We start from the raw sequence: 25139 nt of genomic DNA, 5'->3' as shown, positions 1-25139 counted from the left end.
AACTCTCAGCCTCCCTTCCCTCTTCCCGTCTCCCTCCTTTTCTTCCCTCCTTCTTTCCCTTCTTCTATTTTTTTTTTCTTTCTGTGCAGTGGCTTGCTTTCTTTTTTCTGCTAGTAACATTTTTTTTCTTTTGCAAATCATTCAGACACTTCAGCCCATGCTGGGCTGGCACAGCCACTAACAACTTCTCGAAAAACTCTTCCATTTCTTGTACAGCACATGAAATGATCCCATTCAGCAGACAGACAGTGGAAGCAAGATGTTCAGTACTTTCAATTTTTATTTATGGCAATGGGGATTATATTGCTGGAGGTACTAAGAACAGGTTTACTTTCTGAAGGAGCCAAATCTGTCTCAATTGTCTCTGGATGGAATACTATCTGTCCCAATAGTCAGTGGAAACAGCTCTCCCTCTACCTTTTATTCTGAATTTTAAGTATGTTTTGTGAATGGTTAAACACCTTCACTCTTAATCTCATTAGTGTAAGGGCCTCACCCAGGACCCACTGAAAAAGGCAGAAAGACGTTCACAAATTTGAGTAGACTTTAGTTCTGACACTAACAAATGTCCCACTGGCTTAGCCTTTCATCAGTCAGACAAATGAAAAATAATGTTAAGCACTTCTATCAAAAATAAATACCAGTTGTTTTCTAAGGTCTTTTTCTCAGCAGTTCCCATTGATGCAGGCTATAGCAGGCTTTGGAATATGACATTCTTTTATTGGCTTGTTCCTTTTGAAGCAAACTCCAAATCATTGTTTTGTTTTGTTTTGTGGGCTCACGGGTGTTTAAAACGAACTCCCAACGTCTTGCAAGTAGCAATTGTACTCATAAGTACAGTAGTGGGCAATAAATAAGAAAGATTAAGCATTCTGTAGCCAGGTTATAGTGGAACAACAACAACAACAAAGAGCTTGCTGCATTCTTTCTAAACAAACAAAAAAGCATAATTGGAAAAAATCATTTTTATGGTCTCTTACATTAGATGGGGCCACTGAGTGAAACATTCACTGATGAATTACTCCTCTAATCTGTGGAGGAAAAACAGCTACTGGCGAATTAAAGAGTCCTGGAATAGAGCCATGAGAACTAAATGGCTAAAAATGAAAACAGGCAAACATTTGAAGAGTATTCTACAGCACACAGATCTTTCAACACCTCCCCCTTTTCCATGGCTAATTCATTGTCATGGAAACTGAATTTATCAAAATGTTCTTGTTCACTCCTAGTGACCCAGTGAGTTGACTTACAGAGCTGGTGAAAGGTAACTCAGGCTGAAGCAATTTTTACAAATGATATGCAGCAGTTCATAAATCAGTAAATTTTGAATGGTACCATTGTGCTTCCCGAATAGTTTCCCCTAGTCTCAAAAGACTCTTTTTGTCTGCAAGCTAGAGGTGTCTGAAACCCTTACTAATAAGTTAGCATGGGAGGCATGTATGAGTTTAGCTCCTTTCTTCCCCTCTGCTCTCCTTTAATTTGTTTTTCTTCTTACCCTGTGAATTTATGCTAAAATCCTGTTATTTGTGTCTTTCATTTACTTCATGCGTTCTCCACAGCATTTTCCTTTGCTGATCTGTAGCCCAAAGATGCAAAAATCCTTCACCACCTCATCACAAACATCTCTTCTTATCTGTTTGCTGAAGGTAGGTGTCGACTATCAAGTGTAATACACAATGACTACTGTATGCAGCCAGCTTTGCCAAATCCAAAATAACCCTGGAACTCTAAGTGCTTTCATCCTGTCTCAGAAGGTGGGGTTGCTTGTATTTCTTCATCGTACGGGAAAATTGTCATATAATTATTTTGAAGGTTTTTCAGCTTCCATGTCGCTGCCAAATTCCGTCAAGGTTGATTTTTATTTTATGTTAGCAATTAGTGACTTGTTGTCATGGAAACCACACTTCACATGATTCTTGAACTTAAATGGCTGAATGTGATCATACAGCAGCCCTTCCTTCTTTAGCCTCAGTAGTTAAAGTCCTGCTTTGTGTATGTGTGTGTGTGTGTATGTGTCATCTTGATTACAGAATCACATAAAATATCTATAAACACACAAAATAATAGCAGAGGGCTACATCAATTAAAATGGAGTATTCAATAATTCATTCCTTAATTAAAGCTCTTCCTTTTCCTATTGCTGTAACCTTTCAAGTGTTAAAGCAGACATAAGAGCTAATCATTTGTATGAAATATCTTTTCTAATTAGCAGTTTGTGAAACAATAATGAAGGAAAACAAAAAAATGGGGATTTTAAATACTTTTGCTTTTATGCTTAATGCAAAAAATGAAAACAACAACACTTTAAAGAAAATATTTTCTAGGGGATAAGTGTGTGTCTGAGGTTATAGATGGTATGTATTTATGCACACAGAAAGGGATGCATTCAGTTCAGCTGTTTGTTGGTAAACAGATGAAATGACTCAGGACATAAGAGTCAAAGGATATGTCCCAGCGTACTGTGTATAACAGACACATTTGAATTTGGTCGGCCACTAAGTATGTTGTATCTGCGAATCAAAATCTTGAAACTTTACTTTAGAGGCTACATTTTTCAATAGCGATCACACTGAAGGATTAGTACATTGTATTTTTTTTTTCATGTGAGTGATGTCTCCACCTTTTAGAAATATTCCAGAAATATTCCTGCATCATAAAGATGTGTTTCCATTGAAGATTTTTTTAGATTATATTGCTATAATAGTAGGGCAGAGGAAGCTGAAACAGACCAATATAAAGACCTGTGTGGAGTCTCCTATTTCATAGTATGATACTTCTTTGGGTTTGGTTAATCCACTTCCAAACTATCTGGAGATTTTTATTTATATGTGTGCGCATGTGTGTGTGTGTGTATACACGTGTATATATATATAGAGAGAGAGAGACTATATTTAGAAAAACAGTTCTACGTGCAAGAGTTATGCAGATATGACTACAATATTTTAAATTCACAGCTTGTACTGTTTTAATTTCATTGTCTAGATAAATTGTTCATGTGGTTGCATGTTCATGTCTCTCTTTGTCTGATTCTTGAAAAATGCTGAATGGCCTGTAATCAATAAGAGTTCAAGGTACTTGAACCTCACAGAAAGTGATAAGAATCTCTTCTAGGCACATGAAATTATAAATGCCACTCTAATGAATGTTAACCAGTAGACACAGTGGTTTTTGAAGACTTTCCTGGTGCTTGAAGCATAAGACTCAGTTTTGAAAGGACACTGCACTTTTTATTAAACTTTTCAAAAGTCTCTTTGGAATATTGGAACTAAACTAAAATATTGGTTAATGTAGCTATCGGAGAGAACTGTAGTTCAGAGGCACAATAAGACAAATCCTTCCCTGAGGCAACACAGCTGAATTCAATGTTATTTTCCCCTATATCTCTTCCCATGTATTGGAGACTCATTAATTGGACTCATTAAATTTACACAGTAAAGATAGCTGTTTGCTTTCAGTGATACAAAAGCAAATATTGTAGGATTTCAGCATGCATTTGATGTGTTCAGAGGTTGCCTACAAAGAAGAAATTTTGAAATATTTTAGTGGAGAAGTATTCACTTATTTATTCAGTATGCTATATTAACATCAAGCATTTGATTGAATACTTTTTTTTAAAAAAAAAAAAGGAAGGAAAAAACAGAGGTAAAATTGTCAATTTTTCATACTTGTGGTAGTAAATATATCTGCCAGAAGGTAACATAGTTATGAAATTTAACATATTTACTGGAAGTTTTTATTAAACATTAAGAGAATAGGTACATATTTCACTATGTTTCACTGTATGTTTCTGTGCTCACTCTAGTCCTAGGAAATCAAAGCAATTATTCTGAAAACCGCGTAGAAAGCAGTGTGAGGCCAGAATTTGCCTCATGTTAAGATACATTGAATTCCATATATCAGACTAAGTATGGTATTTCCAGGTAAATAGTGAATTTGGGCTTTAAGTTCTTTTTGCACTGTTGCCCCTTGTTAATGTGTCAGGTTACTCTTGGTTCCTATTTCTTTAGAATTACTTCAGATGTACCTTTGCAGTGTTAACTTCTAAAATTTGTTAGGGGTAGAGTCTATACTTAAAACTTCTAAAATCACAAATCTAGTATCAATAATCGCATTAGCCCTGTGGTAGCTACAACACATATAGAATCTTTCTTGAATACTTCCAGTACATGTTGGTATACTTTCTACTGTTTTAAAGAGTTGTGTTAAATTAACACTTCTTACTACTTCTATGCTGTATTTGTTTTCACAAATATGTGAAATTTTATCTTTTGTTTCATTAAAAATGCAGAGAATGAAAAGGATGAACTTTATAATGGAGCGAAACATTTGACCTTGCACATATGTTCCCCAGAAGTATTGCTATTATTACAGCAATTTCAAAGAAAATATTATGAAAATAAAAATACAGAATAGTATTCTTCAATATGCACAATTAGGCAAACAAATACTCCTTAGAATTGGATGTAAGTGTAATTTCAAAATAAGAAGCTATAAACCAACTGATTTTCTTCATTGTGTGGGATTTCTTTGGGGTATTTTTTCAGTCTTGTAATCTGTTTAACATTTTTGTACTTGGAAAGACAATAGAATATGACAGGTTCTTTGACAGTTTGCTAACACAAATTAACCTCATTTATGGGAAAACTGGCTGTGTGTGAACATCTACTTTTGCAGTGCTTTGTAAGACAATCTCTAAATTGCTGACTTTCTGGGAGGTCTGCTTCCTAAATTTTAGGCATTCTGCTGAGTAATAACATTTATAATATAGTATGTATCTTATGATAGGCTTGCACATGGATGACCTTATAATATTTGTAAGGGAAAATAAAGAAAAAAGACATGCTTGATACCTTGTTTCAAGCTCATCAAAGTTCTCAGCGTTGCACCTGTAAAAAAATACTGCTTTGCATAGGATTTCATTGGGGTAACAGAGAGGGGTATTTGGCCATGGTTTATTCTTTAATTCATAAAGACACCATTCCAACCAAGCTTAACAGAAAATATTTCATGACAGGAATTGCATAGAAATAATATTAGCCTAAGGGAATTGCTTAGGATTATATTTGTTTTTTTATTTCTATCTATCTAGTCTGACAAATGAATAAATGATTGTCCTCTAGGAACAAGGAGAAGAATACAGGAGAATCTGTTGTCAGTGCATTCCCTTTACAAAATGATGATAACCAAAATAACTATTAGACTTTTCTTATTTTGCTAAATTTCACATTGATGGTGGCGTAGAATTCTTTTGTAAGTAGGTGAGAGATTGGTGAGGTGATAAGTTGGGTGAGGATGATGAGGAATATCTATGAAATAAAATCAAACACCAGTGGACTTTACAAATAAATTTACAAATGAAGGCCTGAGGGTCCTGTCTATCCACCTTCAAAAAGCATGTATATTTCTTCTTTCAGTTTAAGATATACTGTTGAATAAATTTTTCACGTGTCTTAAGAACAGAAGAAAATACAAAAAGTTACACAAACTCCCCTGTTGCCTCATAAATAGTTATTTTGTTGTGTAGAACTCCTGGTGCTGAAGAAAGGACCAAGAAAGTTTCGTTGGGGGTGGGTGTGAGAGTGGGGGGGCAAATGGCATTTTCTAGTCTGAATTTTGCAATGAAAGCAAGCTATATCTTTAAAGAGGAATATTTGCTTTGTGGACTAAATAAATAAATAAACAAACAAACAAATGGCTGACTTCTTTAGTACTCTAAGCCTGGACTGAAAATTTTTACTTTAGGCTACCTTTTCTGAAAGTCTTTGCTATCAGTTGTATTTGTTCTGGATGACCTACATTTATGGTGGTAAAACCTTTAATGTATAATCATATCATCATATTTTCTGTACATGCCACATATGTTGGAAATAAACTATTTTAGGTGCATTTCAAAGCATTAAAGTATGTTTATGGATTATCTCTGGTACCGTTAATATAAAGTTAGAACCCTCAGTTACTGTAGGTTCAATTGTGTGCAAGTTTCAGAGGGAGCCTTTGAAACCTCTAAATATAGCTTAAAAGTGTTTCTCTATAACTAAAATGTCATGACATTAACATCCAGTATCTTGGGATACTCCAAAGTTAGAAACTGGGAAACTGATCCTTTCCAGTAGCATAAAGCTCTAATTTCTAGCCTTACAAGTGCTCAAAGAAATGGACTTACCTTCTGACATTTTAGATATAAAAAAAGTTTTTGTGAGTCCTGCTCATCCTGTGTATTAGGAAGTCATACTTTCTAAGGAAAATCTACTGATTTGCAAAGAGAAAGAAGTAATGCCTCTCTGTTATATTTAATTAAAAAAAAAAAAATCCCTACTGGTTCTTTACAGGTATTCTGTAGTTCTGATATTTATAGGAGGGTGTCTAGGTCATAAAAGCTATGCTAATTAATCACAAAGATATACACATTATCTTATAATCAACTGCATATTTATGAAAAGTGGACATGCTTATGTAGTTCTGGGTGAAACAAGAGTTTGAAGATGCATATATATATGCTTTTTATGGCAGAGAAAGGAGATTTTATTTGCTGCTATTAAGAAGGAAGTTCAGTTAAAGGGAAAAATACAGATGTAATGTGTGCTTAGCTTTTCTTTGACCCAGTGCTCATCAGTGATGATTGTCTGTTCTGGGCTTTTTTGGTAGTGAAACTGAATCTGTATTAATTGCAGATATGAATATGAAAAGAAATTTACTATCATCTCAGTTCTCTTCAGTAAAACATTTCGTTGAGCTGGATGACAAATCAGTGTCTGAAGTTGTATGTCACGGTCAGACTACTTTTCCATTTAGGGCCTATTGCGCAGTGACTGAAAAATGGTAGAGTGGTTCAGCTCCATTTGCTGAATAACCTGGAGGTCCTTAGGGGAAAAGGGGAAAAATCTACTGTCTTTCAGAGACCGTTGGATCTAACCTCAATTCTTGGCATGCAAGTAGCATATTTCTCTTGCTTGCAATACCTTGTGTTAATCCTGGCTTTGACTAGTGTGATGGGAATATCAGACATCTCCCCAGAGTAACATTTTGCAATACAGCAAAAATAATACTTAGTTACCTGTATGTTAGCACGGGAAATGATATATACGTTTCTGAGCTGGATCAGTAATGCTCCTTGTATTGTACATGCCAGTTTACAAAAGAGAACTTGTTTTCTTAACATCAAATCCAAGAATTTCAGAGTTGCCAAATGTCCCAACTTTTCTTCTGCCTAAGTACCTTGGAAAGGCCTTGTTTTTAAAATGTGAATTTTCACAGCATTATGAAAATCATATCTTGGGTGGTATGGAAAGAACTGAAAGAACCAAATTCTACAGTCTATGTTAAAACATGAAGTCCAAAATAACTGCAGAAATTTATCTACCAAACTGCATCTTGATTTACACCAACTTTAGTATTTCCTACATACTGTCTCTAAGAAATACATATTATCTGTAAATATATACATTAACAAAGTATACATTAAAGGTATAGATCTAGATACATATATTGAGTCCTTTAATGTACAAAAGTTTCAAGAAATTCTATATTATAGCTACAAATGATTACATAGGAAAACAGGACTTTTATTCCTCTTATGGCCTAAATGGTTTGTTTGCATCATATCTGATTTACTGTAAATCTATACAAATGATCAGCACTAACAGCCATGACTCAGGAAAGACCAACAGTTTCATTGCAGAAAAACTGAAATATTTAGAGACTGAAAACTCAAAACCCATTCGAATTTATGTAACTAGTAAGTGCTTGCTAGATAGTGAAGGCATGCCTGGTTCAATATAACTCAGATGTCAGCTGAACAGTTTTATTTTCATTTTACATTATCTCTTCCTTTCTCTCTTTTCTTATTTCATATTGTCTACTTTCTAAATGTGAGGTTCTAAACCGGTTATTCTTAGTCATCTAGCTCTCAGAGAAGACTCCTAGAGAGATAAGAATGGATAAAATTGGATAGATTTTTTTTTCTCCAGCTTTTCCTTCTCTCTGACAGATGTTGACCATGATCTGAAGTGAATTTTATCCCTAAAGTAGCTTTATAGAGCAATTCTGAGGTAACCTTCATATATTGAGTTCATTGTTAACAATTATAAACTGTACTTTCACATTATTTATCACGGCTTATCACAATGAATCCCTGTGATTCTCTCTAGCCAATTCAATAGCCCTGACAGTGCTGTAGTGGTGGTGATGTGTGTTTGCATGTAATTGGGGCATGGAAGCATCCTTCACTGATATTTTCTGTTCCTGAGAGGCCTTGCATAGAGAGAGGATTGATCAAATGGTCTCCTACAGGCATGCCATTGCTGCAGGCTGGTCATTTAGGGTGGCCAACCAAAACCAAAAATGAGGCAAATAAAATAAAAAAGAACACAGAGGTAGCTAGAGGCAGAAAAAACTGTCAGTCCATTCTTTTGTTATAGCTGCGCTTCAAGCATCAGCGCTTGTAAGAAGCTCCAGAGTGGCCCTAGGACGAAGTTCTGTAATTGGAGGCAAGCAAGGCACAGATGCTAGCTTTTATTAAATATCAACAGAATTAAACAGTGCCAACAGTCCAGCACTGAAGGAGAAGGAAGGATGGGAAGGAAATTCCTTCCCTGGGCTAATTTCATGCTTACTGTCCTTCAGACCTACTTATCAGATCTGTCATTATACTCTGCATCTCTGACAGAGTCAGGCTATCTGTTAATACCTGGATAGCTTTATGCACTTGAGCCATGTATAAATAGCCTCTTGCTCGTGAGATGCTGTAGGCTATCCTGCTCAGCTCCTAGCTGCTGCTACTGAAGGGTACAAGTCCCTCCTAAGTCCTGTGTGGTATCTGTCAGCCCTGCATACACATCTTTACCTCCTTGGAGTATCTCGAAAGTCATTAGACACTAATGTTCTGGCAACTGAATCCTTCCCAAAATGCTAAATGGACCTCTTAAGTGGATGAAGGCATATATCAGAGATGTTGATAACTCTGTGCAGCAAAATGTTCCTTTCTCCTGTCTCTTTCTTGCATTGAAATTATGAAGGCTTATAGAAAGAGGCAAAAACGTTGGGTCAGACTTCTCTGCTTATTGGCACCTTGCAGGGCTTTTTTTTTAATGAAGAGAAAGTGGTTAATTTACTTTAGAGATGGACATTCTTGGGTCCTGGTAGTTTGCTATGGTGTGGCTTCATCCTGCTGCAGAATGGACTTGTTAAGGCTATTCTCCATTGGACAGACTTACTGCAGCTCTTGGACTTCTCTATGTTCTACCCACTAAGCACAAATGAGATTTAAGAATATCTCTAATCTGAGATCGCAGGTGCCCTGCCCCTTCACTGCATTTGCTGAAAATGGAACAAACTAGAGCCATTTAGAAGTATCAGCCTTGTTTGTTCAGGTTATCTCTCTCTCCAGATTATTTGAATAGTGCTATGTCATGCAGATCTTTGTCTAAGATCATACAGGAAAGAATTTTATATGAAGCTAATTTACTTTGTCTAATGTAGCAAATTACAATACTGAATTGAAAAGCATTCATGACAATTTAGTTGGTTTCAACTTGTTTGTCACTGCACCCACACAGTTCTCTGTTTCTTCAGGCTGACCATGTACAAGCTGCCTTTATGCTGAAGGATGCCACCCTGAAATGGCTACTCAAGAGTGGTTACTCGAAGGTAATTGTAAAGGTGAAAGGTGTTCAGTGCCGACAGCAGCCTCCCTCCCTCCTTCACCTCCCCTCCAATCCCCCACGCTGCTACAAGAAATGCTAGCTATATAGATAGTCCCAGGAGAGTCGCTTTGCTTTGCAGTGTTCATGCCAAAAGACAGCACTATTTTTGCCTGAAGTTCTCTTTTATGACATCTACAGATCAGCATAAAGTACCCTGCAAAATTAATTGAATTCTCCAATAATTGTTTTAAAGCCAAATGCCATATAGAGCCTTAAGATATATATGCATTTTCAAATGTCTTTGTAGCCTGATTTGGGCCATTTACCTCATGAAATCTCAATTTAAAGCTGAGTACATTAATGAAACTGTGAGTCAATGTACATTTTTTTTCTTTTCTGCTTTTCTTTTTTGACGTGGATGCTTTTGTTTTCTGCTGCAGTGAACATGTTTCTTAGGTTTACTGGATTTGTCCACCTGTTGGTGACAATATGAGCAAGGATGGGAGAATAACAGTGGGTAGATATGAAGAGAAAGAGAATTGTGTCAAAGAAGATTAGGAAGAAGTATACAGACACAGCAAATTCAGCCTGATAGCTGTAGGAGACTTAATAGAGCAAGGAAATCAAAGTTGAGCTTTCCAAAGCTGTCTAAACTGGGGACAATACTCTTCTGCAGTGTACTGCACTGGTTCCTGCTGCAGAGGTTCTCCGATTCCTTCACACCAAGGGGGTCTGCTCTCATGGATGTTGTTTTAAAATTAAGGAATGAACTGACTGCACTACCACTTAGTATAAAAAATGGACACCTGTATCTCCTTATACAAACTGAGGGGTGAGACTGGTCAAAACCAGCTTGGATCAATGAAGACACAGTGAGGTGGATATTGTGGCATTCAGAGGATTGCAAGGACTTGAGCAACTGCTGCCACATAAAATCAGCAGATGTGTTCCTGCAGAGATGAATTCTAAAGTGGATCTGAGATGTTAAACAGCTGACTGGGGGCAGGGCGGGGAAGGAATTTGTGGCCAGAAAGAGTTTTACGGTGGAGCAGTCCCGGTCATGGTTGTATAACACCCACCAAGGGCAAGAGTTTGAATGTAAAGTACCAGAAGTTATTGGCTACATTTACATTAATAAGTAATTCAGTCCAATGGGGAAGGATCAGCAGATCAAAGCCGGTCATGTTGGCATTTATGTTTGCCGTACACGAAGTCTGGAGTCTTAGCTTTGCGCTGGATTTAGCATGATTTCCTAGACTGAGCATCCCTGCTATGTGCATGGCTCAAAGCAGCCCAAAGGACCAGTCACTGGTTCACACCCTTATGTCTGTCATGACGTGAGGGTACATTTCGTGCATACATGAAGTCACACTTTGCACTTAGATTCCTGTTAAAGAAATCAACTTTGCAGTAACTGAAACACTCTGAGATGAATCGCATGGTTTGCTCTAGAACAAAGCACTAGATATAATCATTGTTTAATGTTTAATAAGTTCATAAAAATTCATAAATCTGTTGTTGATAGTAATAGAGCGGATTCTTCATATATCACAAGGTGTGTCTAATTGTAACTCCAACTTCAATGAATTTATTCCTAATTATACTTGAACAAATGAAAAGACAGTCAAGCTCCATTTGAAGAAATTGATCACCAGGGCTAAGAATTACACTATATATTCAGTTTTCCCTCATGTGCCTATTCTACCTGAAACAAAGCAGGTATTACATCAATGCAAACATTTATATAAAAGTATTATACAAATGTAAAATTTAATTGGGGTTATGTTAAACAATTAAAAAAAATCCTTATCTTAATCTGTTTGTATGTATGCATATAGGGTTTCAACACACTCTTTTTTTATTAGCAATTAATTAAATTATTCATTTGAAACAAAGACTGTGCTATGTGGTGCTAGTACTCTTAAGTCATAGATGTTGCTGAAGAGTAAGTGGTAATATTACAGATTCACTCTTTTTATTCATTAATTTAGCAATTTTATTTTTCAATGCAGTATGTTTCTCACATATTTTGCATTCTAGATATTCTTTTATTATGCCATTTCCCCCTTCTTTTTAAAGCACCACTAATTCACCTCGGTGCAGCAATAATGAGTAACTGGGAAGGAGTTTGGAAGGAGAGAGAGGGAAAAAGAGAGCTATCGAAGTAAATGAAGCATTACCCATGACTGCTGCACACGCCAGTGTCTGTTCCTGTACTAGCGTCATATCCCCTCTTCCGAGCATTAGAAGGATAATTCATTTCCCAGAGCATTCCATGCTCAAGGGCAATAGTTACCTTCACCACAGAGAGAATTATCACTGGCTGGTATAATTTTGGAAATATGTAGCAATTACTTGCAGCAGAAACTCGGATCTCAGAATCTTTTAATGAAGAATGACAAAGAGCCGAGCTCAGAGATGGTGGCCCAGAGCTGCTAGGTTGCTGTTCTACAACGTTAGTTCACAGAATCCCCATGCAGATCATCTTCCCTTTTCTTTTTCTGTCTTTCCTCCTCCTTTCCACCTGTCTTTACAATCTGATCAACTTAGTAGCTCAGCTGTATTACCCTTCTTGTCCTTTGCATTGCATTTGCTTATGGTTGCATTTGGTTCATTGTTTTGACTCATCACAACTTGAAAAATGAAAATGTTTAAATGAACTACACTATACTGTTGCCTTGAAGAAGCACGCACTCTTCCTTGTTTTTCTTGAAGTTCCTAGGATACTTTCCTTTGGTTTGTTTTATTTGCCCGTCTATAATTCACAATTAAAATTTATTTTACTTTAAAGGTCTTAAAGATGTATGAAAGCTATGTGTAGGTGTAAACTCCTGCAAGTAACCATGTATTTACACTCTTGGTGGTAGCATAATAGACAGACCTCACTTGGGATTATGCCATTTGTGATAAACCAAATAAAAAAGATAAGGTTAAAGCTCACTTCTAGATACATGAACTATCTAATGGTATTTATTTTCAAACAGATTCACAGCAAATCTTAAGACTGAGCCTGATGCCTGTCTCTCTGGGTAAGTTTCATTTTTACATACTATTATGAAGATAGCTTTAACTGAAAAAAAGTGCTCGAAGGAATGTCTGAGAAATACTGTAGATAAATAGCTACACTGCTTTAAATGGGTGGTTGCTTGGCACTCGTGCTTTTCTTTCTGAAGCGATCTTGGAGACTCTTGTGTTTGAAACACTTCTGATTAGAAATTATATTATTGTAAACATGCTGGTGTCTCAGGCATTCTTCATTGATCTAGGGACACGCTGCAGAATGGCTTGCAGCTGGACTTCATGTCGCTGATCACAGCCCTCCGAGCCCAGCAGTTCAGCCAGTTTTCAATCCACACTACTTTCCACTTACCTCATCCGTACTTGCTCAGTTTGACTATGAGGATGTTATGGGAAACAGTCCTGAAAGCCTTACTAAAATCAAAATAAACAGCAGTCACTTCTCTCCCCTCATCCACTGAGCTAGTCATTTTGTTGTGCAAGGCTGCAGGTTTGATCAGGCATGACTTCCTCTTTTTAAATCCATGCTGACTACTCCAATCACCGTCTTTCCTTTTATGTGTTTGGAAAATGTTTCCAGGATTATTTGCTCATTCGCCTTCTCCAGGGCTGAGGTGCGACTGACTAAACTGTAGTTCTCTGGATCCTACTTCTTGCCTTTCTTGAAGGTAGGGGTTACATTTGCTTTCTTCCAGTCCCTCGGGAACCTCCCTTGATCACCATGACCTTTCAAAAGTAGTTGAGATTGGCTTCACAATGACATCACACAGCTTCCTTGGCATTTGTAGGTGCATCCTACAAAGGCAAAGATCCCAGTGACTAGAAAAAAGGAAACATGACACCCGTTTTTAAAGGGTAAAAAGGAGGACACTGGGAATTACTGACCAGTCAGCCTCACCTTAATGCCCAGTAACATCATGGAACAGATGCTCCCAGAAGTTATGTCAAAACATATGGAAGACTGAGAGGTGATTAGAGACAGCCACTATGGCTTCACCAAGGGCAAATTGTGCCTGACCAACCTAGTGGCCTTCTATGATGGAGTGACTGCATCAGTGGACAAGGGAAGAGCTACGGATGTCATCTACCTGGACTTCTGTAAGGCCTTTGACACGTTCCCCCACAACATTCTTGCTGCTAAATTGGAGATATGGGTTTGATGGATGAGCTTTCAGATTGATAAGGAATTGGCTGGATGGCCACATGCAAAGAGCTGCAATCAACTGCTCAATGTCCAAGTGGAAACTAGCAATGAGTGGTGTCCCTCAAAGGTCTATACTGGGACAAATGCTATTTAATATCTTCATCAATTACATATATAGTCGGATTGAGTGCATCCTCAGCAAACTTGCAGATCACACCAAGCTGAGATCTGCAGTTGATACGCTAAAGGGAAGAGATGCCATCCAGAGGGACCTTGACAGGCTTGAGGAGTGGGCCCGTGTAAACCTCATGAAGTTCAATAAGGCCAACTGCGAGGTCCTGCATCTGGGCCGGGGCAATCCCCAGTACCAGTACAAATTGGGGGATGAATGGATTGAGAGCAACCCTGTGGAGAAGGACTTGGGGATACTGGTAGATGAAAAATTAGTCATGAGCTCACAATGTGCACTTGCAGCGCACAAAGCCAACATATCCTGGGCTGCATCAAAAGAAGCGTGGCCAGCAGGTTGAAGGAGGTGATTCTGCCCCTCTGCTCCGCTCTCCTGAGACCCCACCTGCAGTACTGCATCCAGCTCTGGGGTCCCCAGCACAAGCAAGACATCAACCTGTTAGAGCAGGTCCAGAGGAGGGCCGTGAAAATGATCAGAAGGCTGGAGCACCTCTCCTATAAAGACAGGCTGAGAGAGTTGGAGTTGTTCAGCCTAGAGAAGAGAAGACTCTGGGGAGACTTATTGTGGCCTTTCAATATATGAAGGGGGCTTATAAGAAAGATTGAGAGTGCCTTTTTACTAGGACTTGTACTGACAGGACAAGGGGCAACAGTTTTAAACTGAAAGAGTGTAGATTTACATTGGACACAAGGAAGAATTTTTTTATGAAGGGCATGGTGAGGCACTGGAATAGGTTGCTTAGAGACATTATGGATGCCCCATCATTTGAAGTGTTCAAGGTCAGGTTGCACAGGGCTTTGAGCAACCTTATCTAGTGAAAGATGACCCTGCTTCTGGCAGGGGGGGTTGGACTAGATGACCTTTAAAGGTCCCTTCCAACCCAAACCATTCTATGATTCTGTTAGACCCCGTGGACTTGTATATGTCCAGTTTGTTTAAATGTTCCCTAGCCTGATCCTCCTCCACTGAGGGTAAGTATTCCTTGCTCTGGACTTTTGCATTGGTCTTGGGGACCCCATAAAATCATAGCCCAGCAACTGCACACAGACCTCTAATTCCTCTTCTTTTTCCCTGTGCTTTCTGCCTTAGTGTAGAAGCAATTCAGACAGGCACCCAGTCTTGCTGATTTCCCAGAAAACGTACAAGAACTTCCCCTATTGTGCAGTCCTGTAGGCACTTCCTTATTTAAGTGCATATGCTTAACATTGGCCCCTTTCAGCACAGCATTGTTGCTTATAAGGTTTCTCCTGTCCACATGATCAGGCACACTTTGCTTGGCTTCCCAGTCCACCCTCACATGATTGTGGGTCATCATCTCCCTCCCCTGTCATTCCTAGTTTAAAGGTCTCCTCATAAGTTTGGCTGGCCTGTTGGTGAAGTTGCTTCTTCCCCACATAGTCTCGTGGATCCCACCTCTTCCTAGCAGTCTGTGATCATCAAAGAGGCTTCGTTGGACACAGCTCCCTGCCTCCTGTCTGCCCCCAGGGCACTGACCCTATCCTGTAGTGGACCAGGAGCCATCCTACTGAAAATTTCCTGCCAGAAGTGATGAGCTTCCAGCCTTTGCCATCCTGGGAGTCTCCATTTCCCAGCTCAATAAGCACAGACCCCTCCTGCCCCTCTTCCAGTGCGGCTGAGGGTTGAGGCTCTTGAATCCTGCAGGGTGCCAGAGAAGATTTGTTCAATCGCTTTCTTGTCATCCCTGATGCTGCGCAGCCTGCTGACCTCCTCCCACAGCTCCTCTACTTGGTGACACAGACCCTTCCCTGTGTCACATCCTGCAGGTGAGGAGCCCATCATCCTTGACCCCAGGATCAGCGAGAGGGCCCAGGTGTCCCTGTAGCCCCAGGTCCGCAGACCTTCATCTGTCCTCGGGAGCTCCAACTGGGTTGAGGTCTCCATTGAGCCGGAATAGTTGCTCCAGTGGGTACTGGGGACTCTGCTCTGTGGTGTGTCTACTGCTGCTGAGCATGTGTGCATTGTCCTCAGTAGAGTTTCTTTCTCTCATCTGCACAAAATGCTGTCCCTTTGAGGTCCACTCTAGATCCAGTACTTACGTTGGGACCTCCCTAGTACCTGTTGAAATGGTGCGTGACCCTCCCTAGCCAGGAGTCAGCTGGAACAAAAGCTCAACACTGTTTGATCAAGTTTCTGGAGAAGCTGCAAGCTGCCTTCTAAGGATGGGTCTGAAATTACTAAAACTGTCCTGAATAGGAAGAAAAGTTACATACTTTTAATTCAAAATTTACTAAAATTCAATACCTTCGTGTAAGAATACTCCTGATATCCATCTACAACAGACTAATAGAAAAATGAAAAAGAGGAAAAGACTGGGCTGATCCCTAGGAACTGCTACTGCTTTAGGAGGATTGATAGCATTGCTTTAGCATTGCTAATCAAAAGTAGTTGAGCCATGGTGCTAAAGCACTAGTATTTACAATGTTTGTAACTTTGGTTTTAATTTTGAAAATTTCCTGTCCTTTTGTTTTCTACCACTAATTATCTTACATGGTATTAACTAACCTTCAAGAAAACATTTATAAAAATTAGGCTGATTTTGAATGCTGTTAAATAATGCTAATTTGGTGTTCTCTCTTACACTCATGTTCTGCCAGCATTTTAACATTTGTGGAGCAAATGAAGATTTTCTAAACAGTGCCAGAGGGGCTTCATGTTAATTCTTTGAGAGAGAAAATCCTTACAATTTTAGTGTGCCTCGAGCACTGCTGTTTTATGATAAGGTCTTTGTAGAAGTGCAATAAAGATGATGGCTTAGTTAAAATACTATCAATATACTTGGTTAGGAAATGAAAACCCCAGTCTTTCATGCATTGTATTTAAATGAGTGAATCTTCCAATTCTTCCTTTAAAGAATTTCAATGTATACATGGGTAATCTGTTATGATGGTTTTATTTTTGGTGTAATTGTGTTTGAATATAGAAATATTGCTGGGAGTAAGAGTCAACCCTCTCTGAAAGAGTCCTGTTTTGAGAGGTGCGATGAATAAATACCATTGCAGATATCTTTTTAAATTCAAGCCTAAATACAAAAGCCCATGCTCATACAAACCATGTAAAAAAGTATGTTCTACTAAATATCTTCATGCTTTGTGAAGGGAGTCAATAATACGCAAAGCTGAAGAGATTATTAAATAAATAATCAGGATAAGTCATTTAAGATTCTTGATGCAGACTTTGTGTTCCATCACATGTTCTTTGCCTGTAAGTTTCAGCAAGGGGTACTAATGGCATGTGGCACTGATATAGAGAAGGTACTACATAGTTTACTTTCCCGTGTCTGCTTTTGACTGCAATAGACCATTTAAAGTGTTTGCAGGTAGTAAGAAGTGCAAGGGAGCACAAGGATTTATTTGACTGTCCAGGAAAGAGGAGTTTAATTATCTTTTTGTGGATGTCTCATCACATGTGTAAAATATGGGTGTAAAGTAATTTGATCAAAGCTGAGCAACAGCACACCAGCAGCACTGTCACAGGAGCTTTAGATACAACAGTATGTTATGTATCATCATTTTTTCTTCCCGCTAAAACCTAATGGGATTGTATAGCTTTGTATCCCTGCTGATAAGGCCTTGTACGCATTTTGTATGACAATGTGTATTTTGAGTGTGCTGTCCTTCCGGGCTATATAAATAAATACTTTGAAGGCAGATGTGAGTGTCCTCTTTTTAAAAGTTTCCTTTTCCAGCAACAACATTTTTTCAGGAATTAGGGTCCAGGGTTTCAGACAGAGATGATATGGTGAATTGTGATGTTTTTCTTACCTCTGGTAATTTCAATGTAGTAAAATGTGACTATGTTGATTTGTACTCCCAGGTCATTTGAATGCTTTAAAAAATCCTACTCTTGATATATTTAAAATATGGCTGAAGATTGTTATAGATTCTGTCATGCCTCCCTACAGTATTTTTTAAAGTCACTTAAGTAGTCAGTTACAATATGAGTTGTCTGTATCCTGATGTTTTCCACAGATCATGTTGTCTCACAGTTATCCATTTATAAGTGTATTGATTCTTCAGCCAGATGTTGAACCTGGATGTTATGTTGCTAACAGTTCCACCAGCCCCTATAAATGTTCTTATATTCCTGACTTCTCTGGCACCCTACCTTTGACCTTCTATTTATTGGGTATATTATAATGATTCTGCTACTGTGAGGTAACAGCTACTGCTATTCTCCAGATATCATCAGGTAGACTGTTTCCACGTGGCAGTGTGGACAATATTTTCCTGTGACAAGATAACAATTTTATTTTTTCTCCTCTTATTCAAGGGCTTTTTGTGAGCCAGAATGACAAAATTAACATCTGAAGAGCTGGCATTTTTTTTTCAATGGCCCATTAATCTTTGTGAGATAAATGCTTGGCAGGTTCTGAAGACAGAGAGTGTTAAAACAGCGACAGTTATAATATTAATATAAAATGTAGTCAAAATGTAATTTATTTTTTCTAAACATATATGTAGTGCCACACTGAAGAGGGCAAGTACCATTAAGTTCATTTTACATACAGAGAAACGAATAGGAGAAGTAGTGGGACTTGCCCAAGTTTGTGCGTAGGATTGTAAGGACCCAAATTCACTCTCCTAATTTTCTATGAAAAAGATAATTTGATGCTTAGTTAGCTCTGTCACAGTATCACAGAATTGCTGAGGTGGGAAGGGAGCTCTGGAGTTCAGATAGTCCATCCCTGTGCCCAAACAGGGTCAGCGGCAGCAGGTTGCCCAGGAAGTTTAAACTCAATAGTCATTCTCTGAGGCTAATGTGATTTTCCTAGCTGGAATTCAGTACTTCAGAAGATTAGACTCCACTATTAGCAATAATTTGTGCTATGCCACCCCTTCCTATTGTAGTTAGATATGGCTAGTTTTAATATTTCTTCTGTGTTTGTCATCTAGGAAAACTCAGTGAGCACAGAGTAGCAATCAATTAAAAGTAAATAGGTATCACTGACAGTTTAAAAGAGTCCCAAAGAGGATGACAAGAGAACGGTACAAGACAATAAATAATTTATAGCTGGAGAAAATTAATCAAGAACCCCCAATTCCCTCTGTCCCCACACGCAGGTGCTCAATTACAGTACCTCTAAGAAGAGGCAGGAGACCAATAACCAAACATCTGTGACATAAATGAATTTAACTATTAGGGAAGAAAGTCTTGAAATACATAAACATACTGAAGTAACCAAACCAAATTACAATACAATGTACATTTACTTTGTATAATGCCTTTCATTACACTATTTCCCAGAACTCTTCACATAATTAAATAATAGAAATACTATGGAGTATAAGTGAAATGCAGCAGCAGTAGAGAGATTTTTCTAATGGAGGCAGAGTATGCAATCATAAGCTAATTCAAAGAAGTGAAAAAATCAGAAAAACAGAGATAGGGAAATTCAGACAAAAGGGAAAAGTTAGTAAATTAGGCCTTGGCACCAGACCATTAAAATGAGTGGAAGTTCTTGCATTGTCCTCAGTGGAAGCAGTATAACTCCAGAGGGTAAGAAGGAGTTCACCGAAGGCAGTGGAAGCATTGATGGAGAAGAGTAAAGACAAAGACAATGACAGTGATTGTTCAGAAGAGGGAACAGGAAGAGGAGTAAATAGATATGTGAGATCCCCAAAGAATTTTGGAAATAGTTGCCTGTCTCATTACTGGTTTTCTTCATTTTGATGCCTGCATAATGCACATGAAATATGTGAATTGAATTAACAGACCTACCCTATTTTAAAGCACAGAAGGGACCTAACAATGCAGTTCAAAATGGTTCCTAAAATGACTGTTGATCCATATACATGTAGGAATAGTCCTTTCTATTCCATTTGTACCTCTGCTGTTTTATAAAGCAGTAGTGCATGAATCCACCTGGACCATTGCTTGTGAATTTTGAGACTCCCAGGGCTAATTCAGTGTGTTGCTCATCTAGTTGCTTCAGTATTAAAACTCACTTTGGATGCTGCTACTGCTATTGAAGACCATTTCTGTTTGACTCCTGACAAATAAGGTAGGTAATAGCTTATGTAACATAGTTGTATTTACTCACTTATTTTGATTTTTTTTTTTTAATTGACTAAGGAATAAGGCAGTCATACCTTAGGGTTTTTTGCGTATCTTGACTTTATTTAGACATACATATATATGTAATTAAACTCAAAGCTTATTTCCTAATTTCTGTAGATGATGCCATTTACAATTCTAGTTCAATATTATTTGGGGCAGGTTCTTTAAAAACATTCTATAAGACTCAGTGATGTGTCTTTTTTTGCTTTGCATTGATACTTCTCTATCCAAAATACTTTTTCCTACTCTTCCCTTTTTTTGCTTAATAGCCACATGGATGTGGACAATTCACTTCTTTGGTGAAATATAATTCTTTTTCATTTCTAAGGATCCCAGAATGAATCATCCCTCTGTCTTCTCATTATAGCTTAGAAAACTTTATTTTCCTTTTAGGCAAAACGGGGCCTTAGTTGTCATCAAAACCTTAATATTGTACTGATGTAGTCATAAGATTTATTTCTACACTATTCAGTTCATGAATCTCACTAATAGATTAGTTTGAATGAAAAAGAGTTATGTCCTGTAGCTGATGAAGGTACAAGACCCAATTCCCTATTGTTTGATACAAATGATAGTCAATTAAAAACGTACAGAAAAGGGATAAACTACTATCAGAACAGATTATTTTTGAGGGATGCTAGTGACCACCACTTGAAGAAATTCAGCAGTCACAGGTCTCCTACAATAGCAGATTTCATGTCAACAGGCAGATTCTAGATGACTATTAACAGTGTTTTATTAAGTGCACTTTCACCAGTTTTGTGATTATTTTGTACAGGCATTTTTAAATATCTTTTATTTATAATAGGAACTTCAGAAAGTAACTAGTCTCCACATCTCCTTTACTTTTTCAGTATAATTTATTTTTACCTGTTTTAGTAATGTCAGTAACGTTGCTTTTTCTGAATAATACATACCTCATCCTTCAGAATGTGGATCTACTTATACTGCATTTGTTTCTTTTAAATTATATTTTAAAATTTTTTCATCCTTCCTGTTGCTCTGTATAAATTGGCTTCATGTTGAAGATTATGCAGTTTCACAATTAACCCATTTTTATCCAGTTAACAGTAGATCAATTTTGCTGATTTCATCCAAATAAAATAAAAAACATCTTTTAATTTTATTTGGCATTTTCAAGCAAGGTTTCAATGCTGCTCATGTATGAAATTAAGAACCTATCGTTGCTGATACGTAGTTAGAGATTCTAAATAGCTATTTAGCTACAGAATTTTTTTGCACATGAGAACCTTTCAAAATTAGTCCTCAAAGTTCAGTTTCAAGGGGTACTATGGACCTAAAACAAGACTCAGGCAGTCTCAAAAAATATGTGTATTGTGTCTTAAGTGTGGGTCCAGGCCCTTCTCCAAACACGCATGGTACCATTTTTGAGTGATTCTGAAATACAGTAGAAATGTTCTTGCCATTTTATTCCTCTTCTTGCAGCACTGATGGGCCAGGTGATGGCATGGCCCTGAATTTGTCAGTCTGAAGTCCATTTTATATGTATATTCCAAAAGGTCCTTGGGGTGATGCCATATGGCAAATATGGAGCAGGTAAGTTGGTTTGGGCTATTTTGTAGAACTGAATACCACATGCTGCAAGTTGCTTTGAATACGTATGGAACTGATCAATAGGTATTTTAGGACTCATTTTAAATTATGTAGAGTGTAATGGATTTAAACTGTATAGAGTGCTTGCCAAGGAACATGCATTATCCTTCCTGTAGAGCTGTTCTCCACTGAGCAGTGCAAATGTACGCTACAGCCAGTATTACTATGTAAAGAAAACTTTGCTTAGTATCTGCCTATATGTAAAAATGTTTAAAATTCAATGTTCACGTCCAGCCTGAAATGTCTTTATTGTTCTTGTTTCTTCTTTTTGTGCATACCCAAAACTGCTCAGGCTAAGAGCACCCACCTGTGCCTTATTGGGATCTAGAAAGTAGGAGCAAAACCAAGTTGAATTAAGCCTATAATAAAATGGTGTTGAATCTGCTTTCTTTTTAAAGTATGACTGCAATAAATTCTTTCCTTCTCTCCTCACTTTTCTCTCCCCTGATAAGTAGGGCAATCACTGGAGAAATAGAAGATCTTAGCCCAGCATTGCCACCTGCCGGGAATGCCACCTAAAAACTATTTACAGTGTGTGCAACAAAGGGTGAGTCAAGTGGAGTTATGAGGAGATATGGATCCATGTTCCTGTAGATGCTATACCACTGTAACACTGCAGAACCGCAGGAAATGTGCAGAAAGAGCATTCTAAGGAAGAATAGCTCCATAGTTCAGTTGTTGAAGCAGTCCCCTACCAGGTGATCATCATAGGTTCTTATCTGCCAGCTTTTATTTATGTACTTTATATGGAATAGGCATTGGGCAAACCCAACAAACAAATCTGAATGAAGAAAAGAGAATTCCTTAGGGTTCAGGAGGGCTGAGCCCCACGTTTTTCTCATGGCAAGCACTGTTCCTTCTTCCAAAATGTAACTGCACCTTAAGCCCTGTCGAGGTTATCCCATTCTTTGAAAGAACAGTAATTGCAGTCTAGGTCCAGGAGAGAATTTCAGACCTGAATCCAAAATGAAGAGGAGTGCACAGGTTTATGGGACTCAAGTTCCAGACACAACATTGGATTTCATGCAAGTTTAGTGATCAGCATTTCCTTGTGTCTTCCTTTTGGGTTTTCATCATATTTTTTTTTCATTACCCTTCTGAGATGCTCTTCATGCCTTGTACACAAGTTATGTGTACTTACTTAGCTCTGGGATTTGAATTTCATTCTGGAAACCAGGCCTAAAATTAAATGTTACAGTGTATCTAGTTTAGATAGACACTTCAGTCTTTTATTGCATCTAGTCCTCAATAAAATGGCTTATGGCATGAAGTGGTATGGAGAAGATTACCCATACAATATTTTGTAGAGGTAAGACAGTGCCCCCCTGTTTCACAAGGGTGACTCATAATATCTAGTTTATGTATTTAAAGTTACTGAATTCCAGTTTGACTCATCTGTGTGACAGAATATGTGTTTCTGATCTGATTAGGAAACGGGTTCTATTCTGAGAGCTTTTCTGTCACCTCTTCAACATTTCTCATCAGCTAATAAATTTCATTGCTTGATTTAAATTGTATGATTCAACAATACATATCCATATTTATGATTTCCCAATCAAAATTCTAGAATTAGTACCAGCTGTAGTTTGTTCCATTTATCTTGTATCTTCGAGGTGTCCCTTATTATCAACTTAGCTTTTACATCATCATGAAACAGTACAGATTTTCTTTCTTTGGTGGATAATTTCTGTAATTTTTTTCCAGTCTACAGTCAGATAGCCTAAATTATGCCAGTTTCTTTTGTACTTGCTTTAAGGAGCTGGACAAAGAGCTTATAAAAGTGTTGGGATAGGACCCCAGGCAGCCAAGGCCATGGAGTGGAACTGCTCCATTCTTTCTTTAGAGCATACTAAAAGATAGCAAAATCAATCTTTATATCTTTCAGTCTTAAAAGCTGTGTTTTGTCAGAAATATAACAAACAAAAGACTCCAAAATAAACTCAAACTAGGAAAAAGGGTCTTGCTTTTCAGCCAGCAACTCTTAAATTGAGCAATTTCTATACAGTCTGGATCCCCCTTGTTCACCTCTGCTGTAAGAAAGTTCCTTGTTTTTCTTCCAAGTCTCTTGGCTCCATTTATATTTTAAATTCCCCATTTTCTGTGTTTTTCTCTGCCTGCTTCACAGTGTGTTTCAGATATTTCTTCCAGTGGAGCTTGCCCAGTTGCTCTTGAGAAAAGGCCAAGTCTTCTGGGGCAGGAGTCAACCTGGTCCAGAGTGAAACAGGCATAACAAGGCACAAAGGAAAACTTCCTCCCTTAGACTCAGCTACTTCAATTTTTAACAAACATCATAATGCTTACATGGTAAGTTATAGCAAATGAATAAAAGAAATTTTCCTAATATTACAACAGCTCACACACTTATCTACAAATCTAGTGAATTTTTCATTTGCTTTACTTCTGATCATTTGTGGAAAATAACTGAGCTTGGAGCCTAAATTTGTCCTATGGCACACACAAATTTCTTTTTGCCAGAAAATAATGGAGAAATTGTCTTACATTTTCATTTGTGAAAGTGGACTGGAAAAGATATGCGGTTTTTTATCCTAAGAATCTGAAAAGAAGGAATTTCTGAAATACAAAAAAATAACTGAAAAAGAAATTTCTATAGCTGGAAAAAATTCTACTCTCAGAAGTGTTTTGGGTTTTTTGCTGGATAAACCACATTTTCTGTATGTATGAACATTTCCTTCTGTTCTCCCAAATATTTGTAGTTGTATTCATCTCCATTGTAGCAACAGCAAATATAAGTTGTAGCTATGCTATATGTAAGCAACAATATTCTGTAGTGTGGTCCAGTGTTTTCAAAATGAATAGCCATTTGGATAACACAGACCTTCTGCTTTCCTACTTGGGAAAATGAAAACTGAATTTTTAAAACAGCTTGACTACAGTGCTCTCTAAAATGGTATTTCTTTAAATTACACCTTCTTAAGAACTGTGTCCCTTAACAGCAATAGAAGCTTTTCTAAGTCTTAGCCATGTTGACCAAACCATTATTTGTGGAATAAGGGACAAATTAAAAAATTTAATTTTTTTTGTCTAAAGTGGCTGCAGAAGAGCAATTTTCTGCTTTTTGCTTGTGCTTATGTTTACAAACATATTTTATACCAGCCAAAGTCTAACACTGAGAGGGTATTCTGGATACAGTCTGGCCACATGAACCCAGCCATGGCACAATGTTGATGTTAAGCAATTAGGCATGACCACCTGTATTGAAGACAACAGCTGCATATAGACTTGTGTTGGAAAAGACTGGATAATGTGCTCTGCTGTGTGATCTTTCTGGGGAAAGCAGGGTATCTGCTAATCTGAGAGTTGTAGCCCGTTTTCTGATGTATGCTTACAGACACCTCCAGCATCAGCAATAGCTGAATAGCATTTACAGGTTTCTCACCCTGCTACCTCTCCCAGTGCTCATTTCTTCTTATCACCAACTTCAACATGCCCTGGC

Source organism: Haliaeetus leucocephalus, unplaced genomic scaffold (genome assembly GCF_000737465.1).
Source record: "Haliaeetus leucocephalus isolate CR32 unplaced genomic scaffold, Haliaeetus_leucocephalus-4.0 Scaffold462, whole genome shotgun sequence".
NCBI classification, from domain to species: Eukaryota; Metazoa; Chordata; class Aves; order Accipitriformes; family Accipitridae; genus Haliaeetus; species Haliaeetus leucocephalus.
This window is presented reverse-complemented; position numbering follows the sequence as displayed.